Here is a 14,414-nt window from a genome sequence, read left to right on the forward strand (position 1 = left end):
TGGAGCACTGACATCAGGGCACCGAGCTGCACCTCTCTGGGCAGCAGCGAGTGGATCAGAGCCCTCAGAGCTGATACACTGCTATGGAACTCGTGTTTGTCATGGCTGGTCATATTAGGAAGCAAAGCCCTAAATAAGCAGCCTCGCCTCTGCTCTCAGCTTTCTGCTGTCCTGTCATCAGTGCATCATCTAGGCACCCACGCACTATGAGCCAGAGAAAAGTTGTTAGAAACCCAGTAGTTCATATCAGACCTCCGGTTACTATAGTGTTAGAGGGCTTGGAGATTACAGGATGTGCTGACCCCACCCTTGAGGGCAGCACCGACAGAGTTCATGCCTTAGGGGCAGATTTGCTCCCAGCAGCAGGGGCGGGAGCAGGGCGAATACTTTAACACCCAAGACACGCTCCAGAGGAGGGAAAGCAGCAATTTGTATTTACCTGCCACATGTGCAGCACTTTCAGCTTGTTGCACAGCTTCCTCAGCGAGCTTCTTCCCAATCCCGAACATGGCTGCTGCGCTCGGTCCTTTCCCTGGATGAGATGGGCGACTGAATCCCTAAGTTCGGTTCTGTTACACTGTTTGGCAAAGTGCAGCTTTTTATAGACAAAGCAGGACTCCTCCCAGTAGTTAGAGGGCAAATGCAAACTGGAGCAGGGAAAAGTCATGAGCCCTTGTTGGGTGATTAATATACCAGGCATAAAAGGGTGAAGAGACATTAATGTTTGTTATGATTTCCTCCCCGGAGAGAGGGCGTGGATTCATCGGCAGAAGTTTTCCATAGCCCAGGAATGAAAGCTTTGTTTTTCCATATCGGGGAGTTGGTAAACAGTGTGCATGCCACAGCTGTCCTGACCAAAGGCTCTCGTGCCGCAGGGGGATATGCAGGCTGGCACAGCCTGTCATGAACCGGGCAGAAAAACATTGCATTGAGAAACGCTTATGAAGAATTGCTTAAATCAACTCTGTCATTACAAAACCTTACATAGAAAAGTATCCAGTTTGAGATGATTCTTGCCCACGTTCTTTTGATCTCCAATGGGACTTAAAAGTCACTGCTATAAAAAGAAATGGGAGGCACTAACCCTGCTTTCTAAAGTGTCTGATGAAATCTTTATTGTGTTAGAGAAGGCTCATAATTTTGTGGTGTGTCATAATTAATATTTTAACTTCTTATTTCCAAGGTCTGGCTCAGGAGAGTAGGTCTGTGTCATTCCCCACTGTCCCCACAGCAAACTTTCTGCAGGATCCATCATAGCATCCAGAGTTTAAAGCATCAGCAACAGCTGGTGGGGTTCAGGTGGGTTCACTCCAGCTGCCAAAAAGCTGAGCTGCCCAGCCTAGTCCCTCCAGCTGTAGCCAATGGGACGGGATGTGCAGGAGGTAGACTGCTGAGTACGTGCCCCCCACAGCACCCTGGTTCCTCTCCCAGGGCACCTGTATGTAGTCCAGCCACACAGGAGCTGACCTCACCCCAAAACACTAAGCTTACTTTTTTCTGGGATCACCAGCTTTCCATCAGAACTACTGTTGTGCCCTTTCACACAGGACAGAGGGTTTCACTCTGTTGATCAAATAATTATTGCTGAAAACAGGGTGAAAATGCATAATCTACCTCAGAACAAAGGTTTATTTATCAAACTGTTCTTTATCCTACGGCTGCCACCACAGCAGGCTCTAGGAAGGCATCTCTTGATGCCAGGCATGGCACTTCATGAACAACAGTTCCTCTGCAATGTCCCTTTCCAGCATTACAGTAAAAGCTCAGTTTTCTTCCCACCACTGCAGTTTTTTTACAGACCACAAAGTCCTACTTTATATCAATTAAATAGCATATAGAGTTACTGAGGGTAGAGAGGGGGTTCCTTTCCTCATTTTATCTTCTGACAGCAGGGAAAGGATTATTCACCATATCTGAAAGCAAATTCTACCACAACATGCTCACAAAAAAAACCAAAAAACAAACAAAAAAACCCAGAAGGAAAGTAACAATATTGGTTTTAAACTGACATCAAGTCAAGGGTTGTTGACAAAGTTCAAAACAGACCTGCAATGCACCAAAAATGAAAACAAACCCAGAAATATTTCAGATAACTCAGACCAGCATCTGACCAGTGGAAATTCTTTGCACAGCAGCCAAGCAGTAAAATGTACACAGTGTTCCCTGCGACATCCTCAACTACCCATGGCCAGCCTTGTTCACGGGAAATTGCAATTTCCTTAGTCCTGTTCTGCTGCTGCTCCAGTTACTGACAGCAGAGAGATGTGTGAAGACAGCAAGACTCAGAGTTAGCAACAGGTTTATGTACTTGCTGCGGTGTGTTTGCATTATCACTGGACATAACCCTCTGCATCCTGTCCTAATTCCGACGTGAAGAATGGTTCCCACTCTCACGCACTCCAGTACTGCAAATACAGCTTTTTTTTTGTTTTTAAAGCCACATTAGCTCATGAACAACTTCCATGAGTGTGGCCTGGTACAGCACCAGCACTGGCTTTCCAGTGAGCATCCGTGCAGAAATAAAATTGTGGAAGCAACCCTAATTACATTACACCGATGCACTGCAGGCACATATTGAATTGTAACAGGGGAGAGGAGATAGTACATGCCATCACAACACACCCCACGCGCAGGAAAAGGTGATGTTTGCCTCACAGAACGAAAACACACAGCATTAAAATACACCCAACTTTTCAAATACAAAAAGGACCCATCTTCTCTCACTACACGTAGACCAAAGCCGTGGAAAACCAATGAGGAGGTCGGTTCCCTGCAAGCACCAGGCCTTTGATCACGCATGCATTTAGACTGGCATTAGGTCGCACTCAGCGTCACGGTTCCTACCATTGCAGCAACACGTCTGGATAACTGCATTCCACAGCTCCTGGAATGGAGCCCCTGCACCATTCTACTTCTACCCACTTCTGCTCTGCCAGGCCCCTCACCCTCCGCAGCACAGGGACAGGCCTGAGGAGCTCCGCTCGCTCCTGTGCCGGGAGCGGGGCCCGGCTCCGCCGCCTCGCAGGGCCCGTCCTCTGGGCGGCCCGGCCTGCCGACCTCGGCCTCGCTGGGCTGGGCCGGCAATGCCAGGGCCGAGCCGAACGCGGGGTTGGAGCTGCCGAGGCACAAACACTGCCTGAGCTCAGACACACGGGCAGACACACCGAGCTGCAGAGCCGAGACCGAGCCCGGCACCTTCACCGCGGGCACGGGCTGCCGGGCCCTCATCCCCAGGCTCAACTGCAGCACCCACAGCACCAGCACCAACACATCCACAGCACCAATACTCACCCACCCTCCCAGCACACCACCGCCTCACACACCCAGGTCCTACCTGCCCTCCGTGTCTGCAGCCAGCAGCTCCCCTGGGAATCCTCTCACAGCCCCTTTAAAGCCTCCCCAGCCTACAGCCAGCACAGCCAGGCAGCCCCAGCCCAGGTGCAGCAGGTTTAGGGAAAGGCCCTTTTTTGCCAAACCTTGTGGGGTTTGGAGTGAAGGGTCTGTGTGATTGGTGGGAAATAAACTTCTAACGTGAAAGGCATATGAAAGTCAACTTGTCCTGTGGGCAGGAAAGCTTCCCACTGCTGCCATGGGCCCTGGGGGGAGACAGTGCTGACAGCCCCAAAAGGGAGCTGGACAACATTGTTCATAACCAGAGACTTCAAGGAACTGCTGGGATATCTTCTCCAATTTAGCTAATCCAGCAATCAGGGTTACCTGGGAGGTGGTACCAGAGGGGCCCAGTTTGCCATGTGTCCTATTGCTGACCACTGCTGCTGCTCCCCTCTGGGGAGGAGCGAGGCTGAGTGGGGCCACCTGCCATTGTCTGGGGCCTGGGGAAATGGCATAACCCAGGCAGAGCGTGCAGCCTGCACAGCAGCTCCAACTGCGGGACACCCCAGGGGCATGTGGGCAACAGCATCCAACACACCCACAGTTCATTCATCTCCAGGTTTCTTGATCTTACTTTGCCACATGTGACAGGGAACTACAGCTACAAAGATGTTTCAGAGAGCTTGGATTCTTGATTACCTTTAGACCATTAATCACAGTATTCACCAGAGAGGAGGACAAAAATCTGGTAAAAATCTGTCCATCTGTCCCCATTCTCGTGGCCTGTTGAGCTGTGGAGAGGAGATGGGGAGGACTGTTTGCCCCTTAGCCACCCTGGGAAGTTCTCTGGGGCATGGAGCAGAGGGGCTCGGGATAGGCAGTCCAGCCATGCTGAAACATGAATCCCCTTTGCTCAGCATTTCTTAGCTCAGGCAGATGCAGGCACACCCAGCACCAAGTATGAGGAAGAACTCTGGTGTTAGATAACTTCACATGTCTGGGGCTGATGGAACAGGAGCTGTTAGGAGCTCTAGGGATGTCTGCTTTACTTTTACAGAACATCTGGAGGCTTCAGTTGGGATGGGAAGATGCAATCCTGGGTTGGGTCATGGGTCCCTGTATGATGCATGAGTGAGAGAGCTCTAAATGCTTCCAGACCAAAGAGCACTGTGACTAAGGCAGGGACCTTACTTGTGGAGCAAAGTGCTTAAGTTTAGACCTGGAAACACTTGCCAGCAAGTGACTCAGACTCACGGGTGCCCATGGCACAGCGTGCACCTTCAGGACAAAAGAGATGTGAAATACTCTGATCAGGCACCTGAAGCAAAAAGGGCATCCCTGCACTGGGGACCAGGAGTCAGGAAGTGCCTCGGGATGCTCCCTGGCCGGACGGATAAAGTGGTTTCTCTTCTCTCAATGCAGTGGGTGAGCTTCAGAAGTCCCTCCAGCCAGGCTGTCCAGTCGCTACCCTGCCAGCGCTGCTGCCAACACTGGGCCAGAGCAGGGGGAGCTGACAGCTGTGTGGTTATACTGAAGACAACTGGAATAAAGGGATATAAAACTGCACACCAGGAGTCAGGGCTGCATTCCCCAAGAACAAAGCAGGAGAAACAGTGTCTGTCATGCAACGGGATAACAGGTTTTACTGGTGAAAATACCTGCAAGTGTACAATTTTTTTTGTAATATTTAAAGTGATTTGCAGGCAGCAAAAAAATAGTGCGACAGAGTGTGGTGTATAGGTCACAATCACGCACATAGCATTGGCGTTTGAAATGCTGAGCCTAAAGATCTCAGTCTCCAAAGATTTCACCATCAGGGAGGTAACCATGAAAAGTACTAAATAATAAAGTACTATTGGGGGTTGCCCAGTAACTGAGAGTGCAATAGTCTAATGCTTTTTCTGTGAGCTTGAACTTAGGTAAATATTTAGGCTTTTAAAGCTTTAAATGACAGGAGCCATTGCATAGGGACTCTGTGCAAAACCCTGGACTACATTTACTCACAGGTGGTCTATCATTTAAAAGGTGCTGTAAAGGTTTTTCTGGTCGGGCAGTCTTTGTGCAGATTGCAGACAAGGACTGTCAATGGGTTCAGCAATGAGCCTGTCTCTCCTTGGACCAAATTCACAAAGACTGGCTTCCAAAAAGCCCTGGACAACCACAGCTCTTGGTCAAGAGGTGCAATACTCTGATACCTCAAACAGGCCTGGACTGCCCTATTTCATTGCAGACAGATGGTTTTGGTCATGCTTTGGGTTTCTTTTGTAAGACACAAATTAGATTCTTACTGAAACAGGCTGGTAAGGCTTCAAAGCAAGAGAGAGAAAAAAAAAAAGAAAGGAAAAAAAAAAGAAAGGAAATATTGCCTAGCAATGAGAAACAGCCAGAGGCTGAGGTAAGAGCACTTACTGTGAATAAGTGGGTATTAGTGCCTTCTGTTGACAGAGGCAGCACTAAGAGGGCATCCTGTCCAGCTGCACAGCCTCTGATTGCCCAGCAAGCAGCAATCTCAAATAAATATTTCTATCTCCTAGGCAAAAAGATTGCCCTCTTGCCTGCGTGGCAATGGCTCCATCTCTGCACTGAGGATGATGGCTGGCTGAGGCTACCTCGGGGCACAAACTGCACAGAAACCACACACAAACTGCACAGAAACTGCACAGAAACCACACACAACTGCACACAAACTGCACACAAGCAGCAGCTGGAGCAAGAGCAGAGCACCCTCAGGGATCTCTCACACCTCAATGCTGCCACTCAGCCTCAGCAGCAGTGCCCCGGGTGAGCATGGGGGTGAAGACACTAGGGTTCATTCCCGGGAGATTTAACTGGAGATATGTTGTGGGTAATGGAAACAAGACATTTAGATGGGCACCAGAGAAGTGTAGGAGAAAGGAGAAAGGTGTGGACCACATCTGCATTCACTCACAGACACCACAGGGCTCCTCTGCAGTGCCGGGCTGTTGGTTTCCATCTGTCTGCCAGGCTGCAGAAGGGTTCCAAACTCCCCTCCCTTACAGTGACCTCACAGGGCTTCGAATCCGAGAGCAACAGAGACTAGCGAGACAATCTGCAATCCTTCACTGGAACTCCCAGCAAAATAATGAGATTAAATAACAAGATGATCTTGAGTAGTGGAAATCTTACAGTACTTTTATTTATCTTAATCTAAAAATGTAGAGGATGGAAACAAACAAACAACTGACAAGAAATGTAACCCCAGCTAATTTTTGATGATTGGAAGAAGACTCAGTTTCATCACATGACTGTTCCGGTGTCCTAATTATGAACAGTTTCACTGACTTTGTAAATAACACTCAGCAAATGTGGCAATAATCACAGAGCTGTTGTAAGAGCAGGGCAATAGTATTGCTGAAACCTTTTGAGCCATGTTGATGATTGTGAGCAGACGTGCTAAAAGATTACATTTTTCTATGTAAGGGATGAGGGGGACCTTCTGCCTCAAAAGCTTGTATTTGAGAAGAACAAAATTATCCAGGTATCAAACAGCTTTCATTTTTCTACACAAAGAAGTAAGTAATAGCAGATCAAAGAGAGATTTATACAGGCAGACTTGAATTATTTTTTAAATTAAAAAAAAGCATCATTTTTTAAATCCACATTTTTTCCCAAAGCCAGACATTGCTTCTGCAGCCTGACCGGTCACTTTTTCTACTCCATCTTGTGCTGTCTTGGAAGCCTTGTCAAAAGCTGCAAGAGGAAAAAAGATAAGCAGAAAATTGGAAAAATGCAACATGGTTTAATATTTATGATAGAAGACAGGTGTGAAAATGATTAGACTACAAAGAAGGAGTGATGTATCTCCAAAAAAGGTTTTGGACATTTTGCTGCCTCACCATCTAACATCAACAGGTGCCCTTCTTGTCACATCCACGGAGTTGCGAAAGGTGTCAATTCTAAGGGGATACTGCCAGTGCATTTTGGCTTTCACAAAATCTTTTAGACCCCAAAATTGCTAATTCACCCCTCATACTTAGAATATTATTAAATTATTAAAAAAAAATCAGCCTAGTTTTTAGTTTAACTTGTTCCAAATCCCCAGCTGCAAGATGCCAACACTTTTCTAGACAGCACTGGGATTCAGTTAAGGGCTAGACCTGGACAGACCCCCTTCCCTCAGGACTGGGGTGGGAGGAACAGGATGTAACACTGGGTTACTTTATCCTCTAGAAGGAAGAGTTGTCCCCACAAGTTTTCTAAATAGGAAGCAAATCTCTGAATGCTGTGCATGAGACTCAGTGTTCAGGGAGTGTCAGCTACAGTCTGCCAGTACATGTGTAGAGCTACTAAGCAGCAGATCATGAAATCTTTTTGTGAGATTTATAAAGGTTGTTATAAAAATGTTAAAGTTGTTATAAAATATTAAAGGTTATATAAAATGGTCACTGAAACCAAGGACTTTCAGGCTGAGAACACCTGTGGGACAGAGGAGAATGAGCACAGGCCGCTTCTGGCTTGTGTTGAGCTGCTCCATCTTGATTTGAATGTCATTGCTCCTACCTTTCTGGCTTGCATCTGTAATCTGGTTGACTGCATCCTGAGTGGCCTGTCCCAGTGTGTTTGCTGTAATTAAGGGAAAACAAAATCAAAATCCTTTCCAGCTGTTTGCTTTTCTGGTTACAAGAATTCTGTACGTCAGTCTGCTTTCTGCACGCCTGCAGCAGGCTGTGCCCCCGGCAAGTGCCTGGGCTGGTACAGAGCAGGCTGAGGCTGTGCCCTTCACAGGGCACCCTGGGCACTGTGTGCTGCCACAGCAGCTTGCTCTGAGATTAGCACTCACCTGGCACCTACAGTCAGCTGAGCAAATCAATGGCAGATAAGAAGGAGATAAGAGAAGATTAGCAGCGAGTTGGAATGATGACATTTAGCAGCAAGCTGCTTATTTAACACTACACTTGCTTTTATTGATTTTTCTGCCTTATTATGCTTGGGATAGGTTGGCCATTTAATGTGCATTTTCCCTATGGGCCATTTGGGAGTAGGGCCTGCTCTGAAATGGAAGTAAGTGCATTGAATAGAGCTGGACAGAAGGGAGATTTTTACAAACTAGATATGAATAGAAGCGGAGGAGGAGCAGAAACTAGAAACATAACAGATCAACTCCAGAAAACAAAGGATTTAAAAAGTGAGATGCCTTGTTATTGTAAGATAGCTGATATAGTTTATGAAACAGCAAAGTGCCCCCTCAGTGGCAGGAATATATTCAGGATGCAGCAAAGACTATTTTGTTTTTCAGAAAGGGGTTCTGTTGTGTTTGTGGGACTACTACACATTTGTCCCCACATATTTGGAAACTTTCTGTAACTTCAATATAATCAATGATCTTACTCACATATTTCAGCTATACAAGGAAGTGTTTGCAGGATCAGAATCCAGAACCATGTCTCATCAAATTATAATGCTACTGGGAAAGAGCTGCAGGCAAACACGGTAAGGAATATACTACAAAAAGCTATAATAAGCTATACACATTTTGCAATTTTTTATTTGAAGGAAAAGCTTTTATGCTTTGCATTGAAAAGTTGGTTTCCAATGCCCGGTGCCAATGACAAGAGTGCTCAGCCTCACAACATGGACATTGCTATGACAGAAATGTGCATACAGGGTTTTTTAAACCCTGCAGTCTGGTAATTACTGCTGAAGAACACAACTGAAACATGTCCTATACACTACAAACTATCCATTGCAATCAATATAGTTACATTACCAGAAGGCACTGACAGGCCAAGTGGCAAATGTTAATCAAAGCTTAATTCCAACTTACTAAAAGTAGAGCTGGTTAAAAATCACTGCGGAGCATGAGAAAAGACCGCTCTGAGCAATGTAAATGCTAAAAGGTCGTTATCACCAAAAAAAGGCTTCACTGCTCTAAAAATATTAATTTTAACATTTTGGAGAGGTGTAAGAGTTGGACAATGCTCAGGAGCCACAGAGGGAGAAGTGGATGAGTAGGTTGAGGGATCTTTGAGAGCGGTGGCTGGCTTGTGGTCTTTCTCCAGGTGATGGCCAAAAATCGCAAAATGAAGAAAAAAGAGGAAGCTGTGTCCCGCTAGCACCGATGCAGCTACAGGCTGTGGTATTTAGCAACTAAGCCCCCCTCCAAATATACAACAATATTTAATCTTTCTTACCAGCATCTTTTGCTGCACCTTCAGCTTGTTCCTTCAGTCCCTGGAAGCTCTTTCCTGACATTGTGGCTTCTGACACCTAAAAGTCCTCTCCTTTGATAAAGCTGAGCACCTGGTGATGTATACCACACTATGTGATAGTGTCCCGACTTGTTCTGGTTTTATACACCTGCCAGGAGACCTGCTGATTCTTTTGGGGGTGACTGGAACAATGGGTGGAGTTTGAATGTGAAGAATGAGAGCTGAAAATAGAGAAAAGCTGTTTATTTACCTTCCCTGATGAGAGGGTGTGCCCAGGTTGGGATTTTTGCTCCATCGCACTGTCTTTGTTAATTTGTGTGGTTTGTTTTTTTTTTTAACCAAAACTGCGAAAAAACCTGTTCCACCATCACAGGCAGAGGAAAGCCACTGAACTGAGCTTTACAAGTGCTGGAAAACTACTGAGTGCAGTGCGTGGGCATGGCCAACCTTTGTCCCTGCTGGGCTGACCGCTTTCCTTCAGTCCCTGAGCAGACCCTCATGAGAAACCAGCCCAAACTTGTTTCTGTTCTTAGAAGTTTTAATCACAACCCCCTTTTCTTGTCAGGTGGGATAATATTAGATGGTGAGAGTCATGATTTATGTGTGTTTTTATAAGAAACTGCTAATCTGGTCATCTTTCCAGTTGCCTGCTCAAGGTGGATTGCAAATCCCATCATCACAGAAGGCCTTGCCTAGGGAAGGCAGGTAACCAGTGCCAGCACCAGCAGCTCTCAGGAGAAGGGGAAAAAAAAAGAAGCCAAATTAGCAAACCCACATTTTCCTACTGTGGCTTTGTGGTAATACTCTTATAGTTCAGAAATTATGTTCAAACTCACTTCCTTTCCTAGCATCACCACATTAATAAAAGTTTCTGGCTTTAACCTCTGGCATTTCCCAGGTTTCCACTAGCCTTTGGAGTTTATATTTCCTGCCATCAATCTCCAGTATAAAGGTACTTTGTACAAGTAAACTATTGGCAGAGTCAGGAGCCAAATGGCTCTCTGCTTTTGTGGGGTTTGGGTTCCTCATTTTCCGGGGTACAAAGTGTCTCTGTTTGGATGGCTACACTCATACCCATATTTTTCTTCCTGAGTAAAGATTTGTGTTGGTAAACAGGCATGAGAACAAGATGCCACAGATGAACTAGGGTAGGCACTGACAGTTCTCATAAGTTTAGGACCTCATTAGTACCCAAGTGAGGAAGAGTCACAGAAAACAAGGTTCTGAGCATTCCTCTGCCGCTCCTATTCTGCCTGTCATTTCAGAGAGCTCTTGTCAACTTTTGCACCACTCCTTTGTTATTTCAAACAGCAATCCTCTTTCCCCCTCAATGGGTTAATTAGACTTTTAATTATATATTCACATCAGGTATCTTTTTCAATTCCTTGCTGATTTCTTTCCTGGAATGATTTTCTTACTTGAATTTGCAAAAACTCAGATAAAAAGACACCCAGTATTGTGGGGCTCTGGCATTTTTTGAACCAAGTTACTAACAGAGACCTACTTATTCTTCTTGCCCAAACCTGAGAACACAGCCACAGCAAAGCCACACCAAACACGTGGATTTCAGCTGTTCTCAGCCCATTAATCAGTAGATTTACTTTTGTGTGGAGTACCGAAAGGAAGGAAGAATCTCTCTGGAATCCATCAAGCAGCTTGTCACAGCCAAAGAGAAGATGTGCCCAGGCTTCAGCAGCAAATACCTACCTGATGCCCTCCCAGTTTGTTTCCACTGCTGAGTTTTCAGTGCAAGGGCCCTGCAGGTGCTGGCTGGGATAGTCTGCCAGAAAGGGACACCAGGAGTTTGGGGGAGCATTTAAAACTGAAGCACCCTTACATCAACCATTCAACATGTACCACATTAGAGCAGCATTTTAGAGATTCCTAATCAGTTCAGATAAATATTGTTCTCTAATTCTGATCTAACCCCTACCTAGATTTCCCCAGCTCCAACTATTATTCTTCCAAGTAGAAATCTCTGTTCAGCATTTTGGATTCAATATGGGTGTCTGATCTGTGCCACTGCTTGCTTTACCTCCTGCTCAAAGCATTAGGTAGCATAAACCCCTGAGTAAAACCCACACAGCTGACAGCATGGCAGCATGACTTATCTAATGTAATCTTATCCATAGTATTCATATAATTGCCCTGATTCTAAACTGAAAAAAAAGTGAGCAAATTACTCTTGCCCAAATTGGCATGGCATGATTATTATAATACTGCCCAGAGCAGAGGGAAGAGGGACATTTGCATAGTATTCATTCCATATGATGGGACCAATAATCTGTGCATCTGGTGGCTGGCTGAGTTACAAAACCACAACAGAAAAATTAATGGAATATACTGCATAATATTTATCCACTCTGTGAGTTAACATTACTTTTTAGAAGACAATAATAAGCCTTTTGAACTGATGTTAGATATTAATTAGAGTGCTTAAAAATGAGGATTTGAAAGGATGGAGAGTTAGTTTGGACTTTTACTCCACTCAGCTCTCAATATCTGCTGAGACTGCAGGTAGAAATCCTGGTTCATGCCAGCTGGGGCAGGTACCACAGTGCAGGCAGAGGCAAATGCCAAGGTGACCCTGGAATTTCAGGCTATTCCAAAAGCTACTCCACCTGGTAATGCCAGGGTACACCACTGACACCGGCCAGGACCAGAATTTCAAGTGTCAGCACCCCCAGCAGCACAGTCTGCTCACCTCTGACACCTCTGACACCTCTGACACATAACATGTCTGACACCCTTCTCTGTGTCTGAGTCCTTGGGCTTTTTCTCCACATTCTGCACCTTCACACTCTGTTGTGACGAGCAGTTATTTGTGTTTGGGGAAAAGAAACCCAAAACCAATTCCTTGAGTGCTAGGAGTGCTCCACAACCCATGGCCTTGGAAATAGTTGGCAACTTCAAATAAGGCAGCCCAAACAGCTGTGAGTTAAATCTAAAGTGCCACAGGGAAATTAGAATTTGTTCTGGTTTCCTTTCCTTTCACACATCTTCTGTGGTATCTTTGAACACCCTCTCATATATCAGGGACATGAACCCTTCTGCTCTACTTCCTGATGAAGGTCAGAAATAATTAATCAGAGCTAGAGCTTATGTCTTACACATGAAAATGGGCAAGTGAGGTTAATTAAGATGCATTGAAATTTATTTGGGTTTTCTTAAATTTTAATTTTACCAAGGTTGGGATCTATAGATAGGTGTGGTGTCCATCAGCAAGGTGAATGCAATGATGTGTCAGGGTTAAAAAGTTCTACACAGATCACTCCAGAAGTTTACTAAGTGTGCAGTGTTCAGCATCCATGGCTGCTACAGGAGACTGATATTAGTGTGGAAGGGATGTGATGTTTATGCCATGAAACAGAACTGTTTTAAGAAATGCAATGGTTTGCTCTTAGAGAATTATTGTAAGTCACATGTTAGTCATTTAAGAGATCAATCTAAAGTTGTTCTAATTAAGCTAAATTAGCTGTTCAGTTCAAATATGGATACACAGTTCTGAGAGAAAAGTAAGTTTAACTGATTCTTCCTTTACACAGGTGGTAACATCCTCCAGAAATTGTCAGCTCTGCTTCAAAGCATGAGATCAACATAACGCCAGTGCAAATGGAGTTCTTTACCTTCCACTTTCTCAATCTTGAGGTCACATCCAGGTGAAGTGTCATGCTTCTACTGTTGTCTGGAACACCTGAAACCATCCTTAAATACTGGGACTGCTGTGGAGTCTCATGATATCCTGCAGATTCAGAACTAGAAAAGATACAAAAATTGTCTGGTCTTTAATTTAGAAAGGCTAGGAAGATGAGAAGGGCTTGACTCCCACCTTAAAATCTGGCATGGGACTGGGGAAATAAATAACTGGTACTATCCCAGGAGTGACTGGCTGGGAAGGCTGAAGATGTGAGCTGGGATGTAAAGTCTACAGGAGAGCTGTGTATATTTTCTAGGCACACTGAGAGGAAGGAATGCTGTGGCTCTGCCCTTCTGGCACTCAGCTGTGCTGCCCACCCCACGTGGGCTTAGTGGGAGGGGAAGGATGGAGAAGTAGAGCTGCTTCACATGCTGGGATCCATGCAAAAAAGCAGTGCCAAAGCTTTACAGAGAAACTCTGTGCTGCTTCAAACTCATGTGGGCAGGGGTTTGTCTGATATTCAGAAAGTGCAGTTTTAATTTGAGCTTTTCTTGCTATGCTATTAACAGTATGGAGTACCTGCTTGTGATTTGGTAGGGTTTCGATGCATTTATGAAACAGTTAAGCCAAGTTTCAATATGTCAAAGAAGTGAGAATGTGATTTGATAGAGAACAGTATTAAAAAAATAGCCCTTCAGTTTTTAATTGTATACTCTGTGAATTCAGTTTTAGGACATGCATTATGCAGACAGAAAAATAGGACTTTCAAATAAAGTGGGATTTAAAGTGTATTATTACCTGATTTGCATTTAAATTAGTGGAATGCTGTTTGGGATATTCTGTAAAGAGCCACTGCTTCCTCTCCTTCATCCCAGACAAACACCTTTGAAAAATCAGGCCCTGCATGCCCTTCAGCCCTTGGCTAGGACATAACTGGGGGAGCTATGAGCAAAGGCTGTGAGCTCTATCAGAACAAATCACTCAATAAAGCTTAACTGCAGTTTTACGCGGTAAGGAAGTTTTGCTGTTACAAGGGAAAAAAAGTGGGTTTCAGCACTTTGTTGGTCACTTGTAAGGTGAGATTGATGCAACACTTGGCAGCAGCTGCTCCTGGCTCATTGGATGCCCTCAGAGGTCAGAGTGCAAGTGCCCAGTGTCGTCACTGGGGACAGACAGTGGCCACACTGTGCCTGGCACTGGCTGCTGTCTCATCACAGTGGGATTAAATTAACTGCTTGTGTGACAGTGGTATCACCTGTACAAAGTCCACTTAA

The sequence above is a fragment of the Catharus ustulatus genome, chromosome 8 (assembly GCF_009819885.2).
Source record: "Catharus ustulatus isolate bCatUst1 chromosome 8, bCatUst1.pri.v2, whole genome shotgun sequence".
Classification (NCBI taxonomy): Eukaryota; Metazoa; Chordata; class Aves; order Passeriformes; family Turdidae; genus Catharus; species Catharus ustulatus.